At 36.2% G+C, this 17,094-nt stretch overlaps 1 pseudogene; it reads left to right on the top strand.

Moving 5' to 3' along the window:
* Positions 10,161 to 17,007, top strand: LOC107606918 (annotated as a pseudogene).

Raw genomic sequence — 17,094 nt, 5'->3', positions numbered from 1 at the left:
ACAACAGGGGCAAAGGATTCATCAAAGTCTATTCCTTCTTCTTGGTCATATCCTTGTGCCACTAGCCTTGCCTTGTTTCTTGCAATGCTACCATCTTCTCCTAACTTGTTCCGAAAAATGCACTTGGTGCCGGTCACTTTCTTTCCACTTGGCCTTGGAACCAAAGTCCATACTTGGTTCTTTTCAAACTCAAGAAGCTCATCCTCCATAGCTTTAACCCAAGAAGGGTCACTAAGTGCTTCCTTGACGTTTTGAGGCTCTATTTGTGAAAGAAGGGCAATGTTTGATCCTTCATTTGCCTTTCTAGTGGAAGACCTTGTTTGCACTCCATGAGAGACGTCCCAAATGACAAATTCCTCAGGATAATTTTTCAAGAATCTCCATTCACGAGGTCTGGTGGACTTGGAGTCGGATTGAGATACCAACGGATTCTGGGTGCTGCTGGCTTCAGGATTTCCTTCAAATTCATGAGACAAAATGAAATTGTCTTGTGAATTTTCAGCATTTGCAGTTTCTGGTTCAGCTTGTCCAGAATTTTCTTTTCCATCATTTTGAGCATATTCATCTTCCTTTTCAGCTTGATTTCCTGCATCACAATCTTCCAAAATGCTTTGTACCAAGTTAGTATCATAAAATGTGACATGTATGGACTCCTCAATAATCCTAGCATCTTGATGATAAATCCTATATGCTTTACTAGTTGTGGAATATCCTACAAATAAACACTCATAAGCCTTTGGATCAAATTTTCCCAGATTTTCTTTGTTATTTAAAACAAAATATTTGCATCCAAAGATGTGCAAGTAATCTAAGTTTGGTGGGTAGCCTTTCCAAAGTTCATAAGGGGTTTTCTTCAAAAATTTTCTTATGATTGTTCTATTCAAAATGTGGCAAGCCGTGTTAACCGCTTCAGCCCAAAGGAATTTTGGAACATTACTCTCACAAAGCATAGCTCTTGTCATCTCTTGTATGCTTCTATTTCTTCTTTCCACAACACCATTTTGTTGTGGTGTTCTTGGACAAGAAAAGTTGTGAGATATTCCAAATTCCTCACAAAAGGATTCAAATAAATTATTTTCAAATTCAGTTCCATGATCACTTCTTATAGAAGAGATTTTCAAATCCTTTTCATTTTGAATTTCTTGCAAAAAGGCTCAAAGGCCGAAAAGGCTTCATTTTTGTATGCAAGAAAGAAAACCCAACCAAACCTAGTATAGTCATCCACAATTACTAAACCATAATGTTTACCACCTAGGCTTTGAGTTCTTGTTAGACCAAATAAATCAATGTGTAGCAACTCAAGTGGTCTTTTAGTAGAGATATCTTCCTTTGGTTTAAAAGAACTTTTTGTTTGTTTTCCCATTTGGCAAGCATCACAAGTGATGTCTTTGTCAAACTTTATCAAAGGAAGACCTCTTACTAATTCTTTCTTAACAAGTTTGTTTATTTGAAACATACTTGCATGGCCCAATCTCTTGTGCCATAACCACTTTTCAGATTCTTTGGAGTGAAGACAAGCTACATTTTGATCTTTTAGTTCATCAAGAGTAAGTCCATACATATTATTAAAACGCTTGGCAATAAACATCACTTCATTTGTTTTTTCATTAACAACACAGCATTCAAATCTTTTGAAAATCACTAAATATCCTAAATCACACAGCTGACTTATACTCAAAAGATTGTGCTTCAAACCACATACCAAAAGTACATCATCAATGAAAGTAGATTGCTCATTACCTACTTTTCCAACAGCAATGATTTTACCTTTACCATCATCTCTAAAGGTCACAAAACCTCCATCATACTTATTTAGTTTGATGAAGTAGGTTGACCTTCCAGTCATGTGCCTTGAACATCCACTATCCATGTACCACATGTCCTTTTTGTTCTTGGATGCTAGGCAAATCTGCATGATGAGTGCAAATTTTGCTAAGTCACCATTTAGCCTTTTAATCATATCATTTAATCTTTCATTTTCAACAATTAACTCATGAGAAGGATCCACAATGTGCTTTCCTTTTAATTTTTCAAGTTCAGATTTTAGAAATCTGTTTTCTTCAATGATGTCTAAAGCACATTCAGTTTCCTTCACTTTTTCTTTTAAAAATTCATTTTCAGCTCTTAACACATCTCTTTCAGATCTGCACTCATTGTATTTATCAAGAAGTTTTGATGTGTTTAAAGTAAGATCATCAATAATAGCATGCAAGTCCTCAATGGTCAAATCATAGTAGTTTACCTCATCAAGATTGTTGTTTCCAGCCATGAAGCAGTCTTTGTCATCTCTTTCAGATTCTTCTTCTTCATTTGAGTCATTCTCAAGATCCTCCCAAGCTGCCATGAGTACTCTCTTCCTTTCCTTCTTTCCTTTGTCCTCCTTTTTGAGCTTTGGACAGTTTAGCTTGAAGTGTCCAGCCTCCTTGCAGTGATGGCACGTCACTTTGCTCAAGTTGATCTTGTGCTCCTTTGAACTTGAACCTTTGTATTTGCCCTTGTTCTTCATCATCCTTCTAAATCTCCTAGCAAAAAACAAAAGCTCGTCATCTGAAATACTATCACTAGACTCACTCTCTTTCGGTTCTATTTGTGACTTGAGGGCTATTCCCTTTTTCTTTGAGTCTGTGTTTGTGTGTGTGGCTTCATAGGCAAGGAGTTTTCCTCTCATCTCATCATAGGTTATGGGACTTAGGTTGTTACTTTCGGTTAGGACAGTGGCAGTGGTTTCCCATTCTTTTGTGAGGCTTCTAAGGAGTTTTCTCACCAAGGTTTGTTCTGCATAATTTGTGCCCATAGCATCAAGGTTGTTGATTATGATTGAGAATCTCTCAAACGCTTCATCAATGCTTTCTCCATCCTTCATGCTAAAATCTCGTACTCTTTTCGCAGCATATCAATCCTCGTTTCTTTGACTTGTTTAGTGCCTTCGTGTGTAACTTGGAGTTTTTCCCAGATTTCTTTGGCTGTCTTGTATCTAGACACCTTCCGGTACTCTTCAAAGCTGATAGCACAATGAAGAAGGTTGATTGCTTTAGCATTCAGCTCTATCTTCTTCTTATCATCCTCATTCCATTCAGCTTCTTCTTTTGGAGTCACCACTCCATCAGCACTTGTTTTTGTTGGGATCTTTGGACCGCTCATGACAATCTTCCATATGTTGTAGTCAATGGATTGGATGAAAATCCTTATCCTTTCTTTCCATTAGGAGTAGTTCTTCCCGTTGAAGAAAGGTGGCCGGTTGTTTGACTGGCCTTCAGTGAGGGTGTAGGCAACTGTGGTTGTGCCCAAGTTGTTCGCCATTGGATCTTTACTCCAAGCGGTTAAGCTTGATTTTTGAGACATTAGCTCCTGATACCAATTGAAGGTTGTGGTAGGCTTAGAGAAGGGGGGTTGAATCTATGCCTTCCTTTAAAATTGCTGTTATGACCCTTTTTTAAAGTGAACTTTCAATTCTGATTCTGTTTGAACTCAGCAGCGAAAATTTATGAGACAATTTAATTTTGTCTCATGAATATCAGAAAACAGAACACACAAAGAAGAGAAAAGCTAACACCAGCATGTATCCTGGTTCGGTTGCCTTGTGCTATGCAACCTACGTCCAGTCTCCTCCACAACAATGGAAGAATTTCACTATAGTTAACAATATTACATACACCAATTCCACAGGATTGACACAATCCTTTCACACTCAAGTTTTAACCTAACTTGACATTGGCTATGCTAATACCTAACTATTCACTCTTAGTGCTAACCCAACTAAGAAAGGGATACCTCACAGGTACAAGATACAAGACACAAGCATACCTAAAGAAATCCGAAATTAACTCTAGGCTTTTCTCTCAAGTGTTTCACTCAGCCTTTTTCCACTCATGGCTTTTACTTGAGCTTTCTCACAATGTCTTTTCTCACAAGAAATTACAAAAAGATAAACTTAGAAAATTACATTAAAATCTGTAAAATATGAAGGAGATTGACTTCATCAGCAGCTTCTTTGCTATGTGCAAAACCAGATTCGCAAACCTCAGATACAGTTCTTCAGTATTGGCCGAATGCTTCTTTGAAAGAAATAATTATCCAAGTAGAGGAACTTCTTTGCAGAACACTATTCTCACACTCTGGTTTTCTCTCTTTGCCTTCTGAATGAGCACCAAGCTTCTTTTATCTCCTTGCATGTTGCTTGGTTCTTCTTCCAAGGTCAACACCTTGAGCCTTGAGCTTCACCAACCCACAGAATCACTTTTTCTCATTAAACCTTAGAGTAGAAACTTTGCTTCTGACTTCTTCATCTTGACCGAAAGCCATAAAGCAGCAACCATAGAGATATTCTCATGGTCAATTTGATCTGAGCCCTTGAGAACCAACTTGGTCCCCAAGTTTTGTTTAAGACCGTAGATACACAGCAGGGAAGAACAGAAATCCTCTTTCCTTTGTATCCCATTTCGGATAGAGCAGAGAGTTGGGAAGAAAAGATGTAACCGAGTTGCATGTAAGAGGAAAAGATTTACCTATAACCTAAGCTTGATTTGGTTTGGATTTGTTGAGATGACTTCTGCCTTTCAAGCTTAGTTTCTCTTTCTTGCTTCTTTGGTGACTATCTCGGTGAAGAAGCTCTCTCTCTCTTTCTCTTTCTTACTTTTCTGAAGCTGATTTGACTTGGTCAGAGAGGAGAGGAACGTTGCACTTTGAAAGAGAGAATACTTCAATCTTACAAGAGAAGCTTTGTGGGATGGATATGGGCTTGGATTGGTTTTCCATTAAGTAACCCGTTGGTGCCTTGCTTCTTTGAAGAATTTTTGCTTGAGATGAATGACTTGGGCTTGTCTTTATTTTTACTTACCATTCAGTCCATTAGCATATATCTTTTGTTTGGTGTTGGGCTGCTGCAACACTTGTTTTTGGCCTGCATCACTTTATCAAAAATAATCAAAACTGATTGGGTGATTAGCCCACTAATCAAATGTTTGTCATCATCAATTCTATTAATTAATTTCTTAACTCAACAGGGACCTTCAACAAGCACAGATATGACGGATCTTTGGAAAGAGATATGGGAATGAATGTTCCATCAAAGATAAGAATGTTTTTATGAAAAGTGGCACACGATATAATACCAGTATATAATATCTTATTTAAAAAGAAAATAACTAATACTCCTATCTGTCAAATTTGCAGGGAAGGAATAGAGACAACGGAACATGCAATTCTTCTATGCCCGTGGACTAGAGCAACATGGTTTGGAGCACAGAGTTAATGTCTACTAACACCAGAGACAGTCAAGATTTTTTCAGAATGGCTGCTTGAAAGGTGCAGAAAAAATAGAGGACAAGAAAAGGAAGATGCAGAAGATCTGATTGGAAGAATTGAAATGCTAAGTTGGGAGATTTGGAAAACGAGAAACCAGACTATATTCCAAAATACTAACCCCAACCCCAATGCTACCATCATCAGAGCTAAAATCCTAGAATCAGAAATCAGGGAAGCAATGCAAAGAAAGGAGCAGCTCAGGCAAAATTAGAACAGAAGTATAAGCAGAAGGAGCATTACCTGGAGACCTCCACCGGGGGACTGGCTGAAGGCTAATATAGACACTAGGTATAGTAGATCGACGGCAGAGGGAGCAACTGCAGTTGTGATTCGAGACAATTCCGGGAGATTGTTAACAGGAGAATCAATGAGAATAAGATCTCATTCCAGCTTGGCAGCAGAAGCAGAAGCAATGAGAATGGCACTAATCCTAGCTACAAACCTTAATATGAAGCAAATTTTAATAGAATCAGATAATTTACCTCTTGTGCAAGCGGTTAAATCAAAAACTTATATAGGAGAGGTGGAATCGATTCTTCGTGACATCTTTCTTCTGGCTGAGAGTCTGTCCAATTATGGCTTCACATGGGTCCCTAGAGAGGGAAATAAAGTCGCTGATGGAGTGGTGAAATGTTCCCTGGCAGGCCAACTGGAGGAAAACTGGAGACGGAAGCCCCCACGAGAAATAGCAGAACAATTGAGGAGGGAAGCTTCAAACCAGAACGGATGCTCCAATCGAAGCCATTCAATGGGTAAGACTCAAAACACATTGCATCTGGGAACTCAGAGGCAAGGAAATCTGATTTTTGGGGATTCAATGTGGTGGAGAATCCTGATGCCAAATTCTGGAACTCTAAACCCTCTCTCGGTTATCAAGGACACTGATGCGACTTCGCCGGAAAAGAGAAACGCCTCCAGAAATAATGCTGACATACCTAGGCAAGACAGTCAACAAGGGAAGGAGAATTTCAACGCGGCAGAGGAACCAACCGGAATTTCCTTGGCGACGAAGAATAAAACCAGGCATGCGACGGGAGAGGACTTTACCGGCGGACATATGCATTAGTCGATGACGGTGGAAATCAGCTTTTGCAGCAACCGAGAAGGATTTTGACGCGGTTGAACTGAAGAAATCAGGCAGCAGGGCGGCGACATACGCTGCCAGCGCAGCATCTGGAATCGACGGCGACGACGGTAATGGCTGCGCAGTTGATGGAAACCGAATGTTGGAGAGCGAGAAAGACGATCAAGGGACGCGGGTGCAACACCAAAAGCGTAGGGTTGTGTTGGCTTATGACCCGACCCGGTCTCCTGCTTGATTTGGCATTGGGCCAAAGGGAAAACAAATATATTAAAAGATTGTTAATGGAACGAAGCCTCAAGAGTTAGATATGAGTGAGAGGTATGGACTTACTATACGTAAGACTCAATCACTCAATCTCATTCCAATCCATGTCAATTAACATAAAAATAAAAAAAAGGTAAGACTTTGGTTGAATAGTTAAATATGTTAGATTATCAAAAAAAAAAAAAAATAAATAAATAAAAATAATATGTTGTATCTAGATTTAAATCTTAGTGACTAAGTAATAGATAAAATCCTTAATTGTGTGTGAATATGTGAGGTTAATATCTAAGATTGGGAATGTTGAATTCGTCCGATAAATTTTTTTTTTATAAAAGTTGTTGCTATACCTATATTATTAATTGTATTTGAGTGTTTCTTTGGGTTGATAAAAAAGATCTTGTTAATGATCTCTTTACATTAAGTGGAAGTGCAATAATACAAGAGAAATATTAATTAGAATTTATCATTTTTTTTACCATTAATTAACATTATTCAAAAATTTATATGTAAATAAGGTTAAATTATTTTTCATGGTCTTTCACTCTCTCTTTAACTTGAGATAGAAGTTTTGATAAAAATCTTGATAAAAATTGATTTGCAAATAGCCCTTCAAATATTTTAAATTATTGTTCCAACTATTTATTTTATGATTCTCTAATTTCTCTTGGCTTGTATAATTATCCAATATAAAATAGTTTAGAATCAAGTCGTTAATTTAACTTAATCGTTAGAGAAGACAATAATTATGCAGATAAAATGATAAAATATAATCACTATATGTCTATATCTGATATACTCAATTTTTTTATTCATGAACCTATTTTTTAATTTTTATTTTTAATTTGCAATTACATAGTTTGAGAAGACGAGTTTTCTTTCACAAAATTATAAATTACAAAGCGATAGAAGCATCATTTCTTGCACCATGCTTTTCCGACGAACTCATGAAAGCTCAAAGCCCCGAAGAAGAAGAAGAAGAAACACAAACACCACGCTTTTGCTGCCTCTCGCACGAGTTCTTCCGCGTCGCTTCTGCCAATCCTAACAAAACCGCCGTCATTCACGCGTCTGGCGTCGCCCACCTCTCCACGCGCCTGCGCCAAACTGTTCATCCTTTTCCTCCTCTTCAGGGCGGAGCTACCTATAAAAAAAGGGCAATTGTCCAAATTTTAATTTTTTATATGTAAATTTCAGTTTAATTTCTTTAAAATTTTATTTTAATTTTATTTTATTGTGTAAATATTTTTAGCCCCCTCTAATATTTCATCTGGCTCCGCGCCTGCTACTCCTGCCTCCCCAAACTTCGACCATGACAATATCTCCACGCTCTTAGAACAGCGCGTGGAGTCACTCTCTCCCCCGGTCTACAACGGTGACCGTTGCTTTACTTACTCTCATCTCTTGAAAGCCATTGATTTCCCCGCCTCTCGTATAAGCTCTATCCTGCTTGGTGCGGATGACCCTCACCTTATCACGCCCAAACCTCAAGGTTCGTTATTCACTCCAAAAACACAAAATTCAGTTACTCGGTTGGTTGGTTGGTTGGTTAGTTAGTTAGTTAGATTGTTGGTTGGGATTACTTCACACATTTGATTGCTTTTCTACTCAAGCTTTCGATGACTTGAATTCGATTTATGAGCTGGATAATGTTGCTTACTTGGTTTATGGAGCGAAGTGTTCCTTTAATTTAATTTTTATTTAGTTAAAGTGATTAGAAATTAATTTTAGTTGTAAAGCTGCTTATACGTTTTGGTTGGATGAGCTTGGAGGCTAAGTAATATAAAATGTTTACACATGCTTACATGGTAACATATCAAATCAAATTAGTAACTAATTTGAGTGAAATTTTCACTCTACCACGGACAGTTATGTCATGGAAACTTTTATGAATGAGTTTTATGTATGAAATTTTCTTCCTTATTTTTACTCTCAACCAGGCATCCCTTAGTGTTCATGTGTTAGGGTGTGGAATGAATGTGCTTGATATGCAGCATTGACATCCGGTGTTTGTGCTGCAGGTGACTGTTAGGATTTGGTTGAATTAGTCCCACATTTCTTAGGATAGCAAATGGAGTGGGTGGCCAAGGCTATAAATATGAGGCTAAGTTCTCCATATTTTTTGCACCAGTCGGAAACACTTAAAGCTTGTATCTGACTTTTCTTTTCCTCTATACTCTTTGATTAAGAGAGTGTTGTGAGGTGTAGTTAAATATTTGCTTTGAGAGTGTGGGTGTACTGGGGTGCCGGTGTTAGAGAAAAAGAAGTCTATGTGTTGTAACAATTTTCACATAGTGATATTCTCTGGTTGTCATTTGACAACGGCCGTGATTTTTTTCTCCAGTAATTGGGGTTTTCCACGTTAAATTCTTGTGTTGTGATTGTGTCTATTTTATTTCTATGTGAAAGGTATTTTCTCAAGGGGGAATGGTGTATTATTCTCAACATGTGGTATCAGAGCTTCGGTTCGGTGGGATTTATTCTTAGTATGCTCTGTGGTTGCAGCTTAGTCTGACCTTCCACATCAGAAAAGAATTTTGTCCTGTGGCTTGAGGTTGATCTTTGGTTGCTGTTGTTGTTGCTGGAAGGCAGTGTGACACTGTGAGAGTGCAGTTTGGAAAGGTTCTGGCTAAGGAAAGACTTGGTATTTAAGTGTGTCCATTGTGACCCACCTCTCTTTCCTGGGGACCCTTCCTAGTGCACAGTCTACGGTTGAGTTATACTATTCCAGTATACAGTTGTAACAATGTCAGGATATTCAAGTGATGTGAAGCTTGAAATAGAGAAATTTGATGGAAGAATCAATTTTGGCTTGTGGCAAATACAAGTCAAGGATGTGTTGATACAATCAGGTTTGCACAAGGTGTAGAAGATAAGAAGTATCCTCATGGTATTGCCGCACTGCCATGGATAAGGATAAGTTGTGGCAATCGGGTCCACAATTGCACACGGGCATTGGTTGGCATTGAGATGCAAGGTGTGTGGCGGAGTTATGTCGATGGCTAAGAACTTCCAGGAAAAGCCAATTTGGAAGTTGCACCATGAATTTTCAGCAAGGTTTCGATCTGTACCAAGGCGAAATACTTGGAGTGGTCTAATTTCAAGTGAGTATACTTTCATGGTGGAGTATGATAGTTCTCTGAACTATGATTGTCGGTATAGACAATGGACAATGGCAGCAAAGAATTGTCGGTGTTGACTATGGAAGCTGAAGATGTGTGACTATTTCAATCAAGGTGGAGATTGTTAGGATTTGGTTGAATTAGTCCCACATTGCTTAGGATAGCAAATGGAGTGGGTGGCTTAGGCTATAAATATGAGGCTAAGTTCTCCATATTTTTTGCACCAGTCGGAAACACTTAAAGCTTGTATCTGACTTTTCTTTTCCTCTATACTCTTTGATTAAGAGAGTGTTGTGAGGTGTAGTTAAATATTTTCTTTGAGAGTGTGGGTGTACTGGGGTGCCGGTGTTAGAGAAAAAGAAGTCTATGTGTTGTAACAATTTTCACATAGTGATATTCTCTAGTTGTCATTTGACAACGGCCGTGGTTTTTTTCTCCAGTAATTGGGGTTTTCCACGTTAAATTCTTGTGTTGTGATTGTGTCTATTTTATTTCTCTGTGAAATGTATTTTCTCAAGGGGAAATGGTGTATTATTCCCAACAGTGACAATGTGGTTAACCATGAAAAGGGAACTATTTATGCAGCTAAAAACTTGGAAACTAATGTGTCTAGCTCAGAGTCGGTGGTTGACTCGAGTGAAGAGTATAGGCCAAAGATAGTGGGAATATATATGCCACCTTGTGGAATACATTGTAGCTGTTTTTTCTGTATTGAGATGCGGGGAGGCTTTCTTGCCTTTGGACCCTTATTGGCCGAAGGAAAGGTTATTGTCGATTGTCGCTTCCTCAAGCGCTGATCTCATTATAGGTTCCAAATCTTCATTTGGTAGTGAGTTGGACCAGCTTGATCAATCGCATTGGCTGGTAAAGTCAGTAAGTTGTCCTGTTTTAAGCTTCTCCATTGAAGAACGCCTTCAAGAATATAGTGATTTGACAGATTTGTTATGGCCTTGTGCCAATGAAAAGAAGAGTTCATTCTATTATTTAATGTATACTTCTGGTTCAACTGGAAAGCCGAAAGGAGTGTGTGGCACTGAACAAGGTAAGTTGTTAATATTGTTTGTTGTGACTATTGTAGTACACTAAGCAAGATTTCTTTAATATAGTTTCACATGGTTTGTGTAGTTGCTGTTTTACTTTCCTTGTTTGCCTTCTCTGCCAGCTAGAAAATAAATCAAAAGCGAAGATCTAAGAAAATTCAGAGAAACATTAAAATGAAATTTGTCTGAAAATAATGTTCTTAAAATGAATCTGAACCATATGCTTTTTAATCTATTATAATATATATTCTCACAGTATGTTTCATATTCTTCCTAGGTCTTTCAAATCGCTTTTTCTGGATGCAAGGATTGTATCCTCTGAATGGGCAGGAATCATTGTTGTTTAAAACATCACTCAGCTTCGTTGATCACCTGCAAGAATTTTTCAGTGCTATTTTGACGGCTTGTATGTTAGTTATTCCTCCTTTCAGTGTTCTCAAAGAAAACATATATTCTGTAATAGATTTTCTTCAGGCTTATAGTATTAATAGGCTTACAGCTGTTCCATCGCTAATGTAGACAATTCTTCCTGGATTACAAACTCATGTTGGCCTGCGGGGTCAAAGTTCACTGAAATTGCTTGTGCTAAGTGGTGAACTGTGTCCCTTGACCTTGTGGGAGAAGCTCAGTCAGGACGTTTAACTAATGAGTAATGAATATGAACAAAAAAGGAAAAAAGGTTAACCACCAAAAATGCTCCCGAATTATTTAAATGCTAACAAAAAAATGCATCCGAATTTTATTATAGACAAAAATGCTTTTAAATAATTTAAAAACGCAACAAAAAAGTCCAACAGTAAATATATATTTTCAAAAAATGCCTTAGAGATTGAATTTTAATGTGATTTTTTGTAAGCATAATTAAAAAAATGAGATATTATTATTCTTAAAATTTGGAGATTTTTTTTCTAAGTATATATTTTTTTGTGATTTTTTAAAAGCATTATTAGTTGTTAACAAAAAAATTACAAAAAAATATATATTTAACGAAAAATTACTAAATTTTAAAGATAATAATATCTTATTTTTCTAATCATGTTTGTAAAAAATTGTATCAAAATTCAATCTCTAATGTTAGATAATCTTACAAAAACACTAACATTAAATATGTATTTCTCAAAAAAATACATTAAAGATTTAATTTTGATGCGATTTTTTACAAGCATGATTATAAAAATGAGATATTATTATTCTTAAAATTTTGTGATTTTTTGTTAAGTATATATTGTTTTGTGATTTTTTAAAAGTATTATTGGTTGTTAACAAAAATATTATAAAAAAATATATACTTAACAAAAAATCACCAAATTTTAAGTATAATAATATCTTATTTTTATAATTATACTTGCAAAAAATTGCATTAAAATTCAATCTCTAAGATATTTTTTGAAAATATATATTTACTGTTGGATATTTTTGTTGTGTTTTTAAATTATTTGAAAGCATTTTTCTCGATAGTAAAATTCGAATGTATTTTTGTTAGCCGTTTAAATAATTCGAGGACATTTTTGGTAGTTAACCTAAAAAAAATATAAAAAAAAAAGAAGAAAGAAAGAATTGAACTTGATTAGCATATACCAGGAGATTAATCCTTTGATTGAACATTAGAATTAGACATGCATTAGTCTGTTACTTCTGCCACGTGTAGAAGTTCATTGCTTGTTCTACTCAGACTGAAATGTTCCCTTACTAAATCCAGGTTTGACGTCCTGTCTTTGGTTCTCTGTCCATCACCGAAATCGGAACTAGTATTTATTGTTTCACTGTTTCTTCCTTTTGATAATGTTGTTTGTCTTTTTAAATACCAGATGTTCCCCTTTTCTTTTGCCGTTTGTTGCAGTAATATGTTGCTTAGTAGATGGCCATGTTCTTGCATTGGATCCAAACGGATCCACAGTTTGGAAGGTATAAACTTCATTTATGTTTACAATCCTAAATTATGTTACAAGATTATGGAAGTAATTTTAACTTGCATTAGTGGTGAATTTTTGCTCAGCAAACAACTGATGGACCTATATTTTCTGGGCCATGCATGCCTTCTACGCTTCCTCATGAGGTATGTCATACTCTTAGATTATTACTTAGCTAATTCTCAATTTTATTTTCATGAATTCAATATCTTCCACTTTACCACTTCATGTCCTTTTGGTGGGATCTACAAAATATTGTGAGAATTAGAATAATAGCTATAGTGCTTAGGGTAATTTATTTGTTACCGTCTTTGTTTGTAATTCTGTTAGTCGAAGAAATACTTTCGATTAAGGTGGGTCAATTTGAAGAGGAACTCGACACGGGTTCGATTTCAAAACACTTCATTAAATTGGATGGGTCCAACTAGACGGATATTCGAGATAAGTAATCGAACCAGATATTCAAATAGGTGGATCGAGTAGTTATGATAGTGGAGAAGTTAAATGATTTCATCACGTGAGGAAATTATGGGTAATATTTACAAGCAAAGAAGTCGGAATGGTTATGATATGAATTATGTTGGGGTTTAATACATTTAAAGTAATAAAATCTTAATGGAAGGGGGACAAGAAAAGAATGGGATTAAGAAGAGGAATTTATTGGCATAAAGAAACACAGCGGAAACATAAAAGATAGATAAAAAGTTTTCCCTACTAGACCTCTAAGACACCTGTTCTTAGCAACCCAGGTCACCAGAAGGAATTCCCTACTGGACCTTCAAAGAACTTGTCCTTGACAACCTAGATCAGAGGGATGAAAATTGAATCACTCAATTTTCTCCATGCAACAAGCGAAGCAAATCACTCACCTCACTTAATCACACTAAAAAAAAACGTGCATAAAGCACTAAAAAAATTTTATTCATCAAAAGTTATGTAAATTGTCTCACCAAAGGTGTTTAAATAGACTCCTAACAAACTAGTTAAAGGATAAGATAAGATAACTAATTTAAATCAGATTTGATCTTATTGGATTAGATCAGATTTGATTTAAATTTTAAAATCCTAAAGATATGATAACAAATTCAAATCAGATTTGATCTTATTAGATTAGATCAGATTTGACTTAAATTTAAAATTCCTAAAAATACTAGTAAACAAATCAAAAGTAAATCAAATCTCCCAACAAACTCTAACAACAAAACAAACTTAAAATAAAGGCATAAAAATTCAAAAATAAATAATAAAATATACCTCTGATTGAATTTGAAAAGCTTTATTGGACTTCTTGTTGTCTTGCCTTAGCCCAATGGCCTTTATGAATTGTTGTCCTTTCAGCACCACTGTTTTTGAGACGGACTATTGGTCTTCTAGATGTCCAAGACTGGTATGGCACAATTCTTCTAGATTTCAGATCCTTGAATATGACAAGATTATCATTCCGTCCCTTAGCTCTAAGATAACGAAAATGCTCTCCTGACCACGTATCAGATAGTGTATTGGTGTTTGGGTTGCATGTCAGAAGTACAGTCAGGAGGGTTTATTGGAAGCCCTGTAATAGCGGCTACATCCAAAAGAGACATACCAATCATTCCACATGGAAGGTGGAAGTTGTTGATCGTCCTGTTCCAAAAACAAGTCACAGCTCCAATCATCCATGGGAGTATTGTAAGTGAGAAGTGAGAAAGCCTTAGGAATTCTTGGATCCCCAGAGCCCCCAGGCAGCGCTTTTTGAAGGAGCAAGGCGTTGGTACTAGGCCGTGAAGTCAGTACCTCGAGGGTTAATCTTTGGATTATTCTTGAAGGGTTTTTTGATGAATGAAGAAAGAGATATCAATGGCTTGATTGATCAATAAGTCTTCTCCTTGAGCGCTAGGAAAGAAAGGTAATTTCTTATTCGCTCTTTCTAGGGATTCGACAGGCCCAAAGAAACAGTGTGTATTTCCGTTCACTGTAAAAGGGATCAAGATTCTAGTATCATTAACCTGAAGCTGTGGGTCATCAATGACTTCATCATTGACTTGATTTAGCACATGGAGGGCTGGTGGAGCTGGTGGTGCTACTTCGAGACCTTTACCCTTGTCTTGAGCAGCGGCGTGAGAAGAGGAAGCAGCCATTGCAGAACTTAGAAAAGGAAGTTTTGAAGGTTAAGGGTTATGCAAGAAAAACTGGTGCGAAAGAAATTCAGAGAGTTCGAAAAATTGAACAAGAGTGAAAATATTGAATTTAAAGGAAGTGTTGTTGTGCCCGTTATTATAGAAGGAATGTGAAAAAAGGTAACTTCCCGAAGAAGGCGAAGAGGTGGAGAGAGAAAGCGTACATTTCGGGAAACGTGTCGAGTGGATCAGTATTAATGGGAAGTTAAATAGTAATTATTACTGATTTAATAGTTTGAAATTTGAATTTGGATTAAGTGTTTTATCTTCTAATATTTTTTAAGGCAAACACATTAATCCAAGGGGGCAATTTGTTAGTCGAAGAAATACTTTCGATTAAGGTGGGTCAATTCGAAGAGGAACTCGACACGGGTTCGATTTCGAAATGCTTCATTAAATTGGATGGGTCCAACTAGACGGATATTCGAGATAAGTAATCGAACCAGATATTCGAATAGGTGGATCGAGCAGTTATGGTAGTGGAGAAGTTAAATGCTTTCATCACGTGAGGAAATCATGGGTAATATTTACAGGCAAAGAAACGGGAGTGGTTATCCAGGTGTAGGCATTCAAAATTGTTATTCCGTAATTAATTGTCAGTTACAAAAGAAGATTATAAATACTAGAAAGTTTTAAGGAATAAGGGTTGGAACTTTAACTCAGAAAACACTCAAGCACACTCACATCCCCAAAGAATTCCTGAGTCTGCGATTGAGTTACTTTTCTGTAGGGTTCCTTCCATGTTTTACTCTTTCAATTTATTTTTTTGTAAACTTTATTTTTCAAGCAAGTTTATCTTCCAAGTACCATTTAATTTCAATGTCCAATTTATATTTCTGCACTTTTAATTTTCATGTCAAAGTCCTTTGACTCACTCGAAGACACTTTATTGCTTTCTTTTATTTTCAAAGAAAATCTTTCAATTTCAGTCAATTTACTTTTTGAAATTGTTTGTTTTAAACTTCTTTATCCTTTTACAAACCTTTATTTATTTGTCATCTCGATACACATCTAATCGAAGACATACGCTTTGATGCACTTTTAGAAAACTGGTACCTACACAGAGGAGTAGGTTTCGCTCCCAGACCACTAGATATCGAACCACCATCGATTTGCTAAAATTTGACAAAACAAATTCATTGAAACGTTTATCTATATTAGTAATCGTTTTGTTTATTCCATTGTAGGTGCTAGTATGCTCCAGAAAGGGAAGCGTGTACTCTTTCAAACCGGTGAGAACTAGTCAATAAACTTGTTTCATATTTTTTCTCCACCTCCTTCTCCCTCTATCACTTAAAGGTGAATTTACTGTGTTGTATTCATAGTAGTTTTAGTGTTTATAGTTGGATTATCTTATTTTAGATATAATACAGTTTATAACCAAAAGTTTCTCAAGACAATTTTTGAGCAAAAATAATAAATCATTTTACAATAATACAAGACATGAACTACAATTGCTGCATTTATGTTCAGTTAAATACCAATGAATACTAGCTCTACTAAATGTAGTTCCATGTAAAAAAGACCAATGTAAATTATTGATTTTGGGTCTATATTTCTTTTATACTTATGTTGTATTAACTCCAGGAGAATGGGGATTTATTATGGGAACACAATGTTGGAGATCCAATAACTTCATCTGCTTATGTTGATGAGCACTTGCAGCTAGTCTCTGATGATGCCTCACATTCCTCAGACATGTTAATCTAATTGGTTTTTTCTAAATTAAAGAGGTAAATTTATCTTATACATAAAGTTCAAGCATTTTGTTTTTTCCTTTTTTCTTTTCAGGTTAATCTGCATTTGTTCAAGTTCTGGAAGAATACACTTACTTAGAGAGAACCTGAATTCCTCTGACGACACAATTTGACAGAAAATTGATGTGCAGGAATTTGCAAGGCTTGACTTGCTCGGCGATATATTCTCTTCGCCGTTAATGATTGGAGGCCGCATTTTCGTTGGTTGTCGGGACGATTACTTGCATTGTGTTACCCTTGAAATGCTAAAGCAACATGAAAGTTAAGGATGATGTATATAGCTGAATTTTTTTGTACTGTGTTAGGTAGATTGGTTCTGTGTTCAAAATCTTCCAAGTATGAAATTTTGAATGTGTAAACAGGATGAACACAAGCTAGATCATGCAACTTTTATTACCTTTTACTATAATCCGTGTTCGATGATTATATGATACGTTTCAAGAATGCTAGAAGTAGATGT

The sequence above is a fragment of the Arachis ipaensis genome, chromosome B07, assembly GCF_000816755.2.
Source record: "Arachis ipaensis cultivar K30076 chromosome B07, Araip1.1, whole genome shotgun sequence".
NCBI lineage: Eukaryota > Viridiplantae > Streptophyta > Magnoliopsida > Fabales > Fabaceae > Arachis > Arachis ipaensis.
The sequence above is the reverse complement of the archived record's forward strand: the minus strand, read 5'-3'. Positions and strand labels throughout refer to the sequence as shown.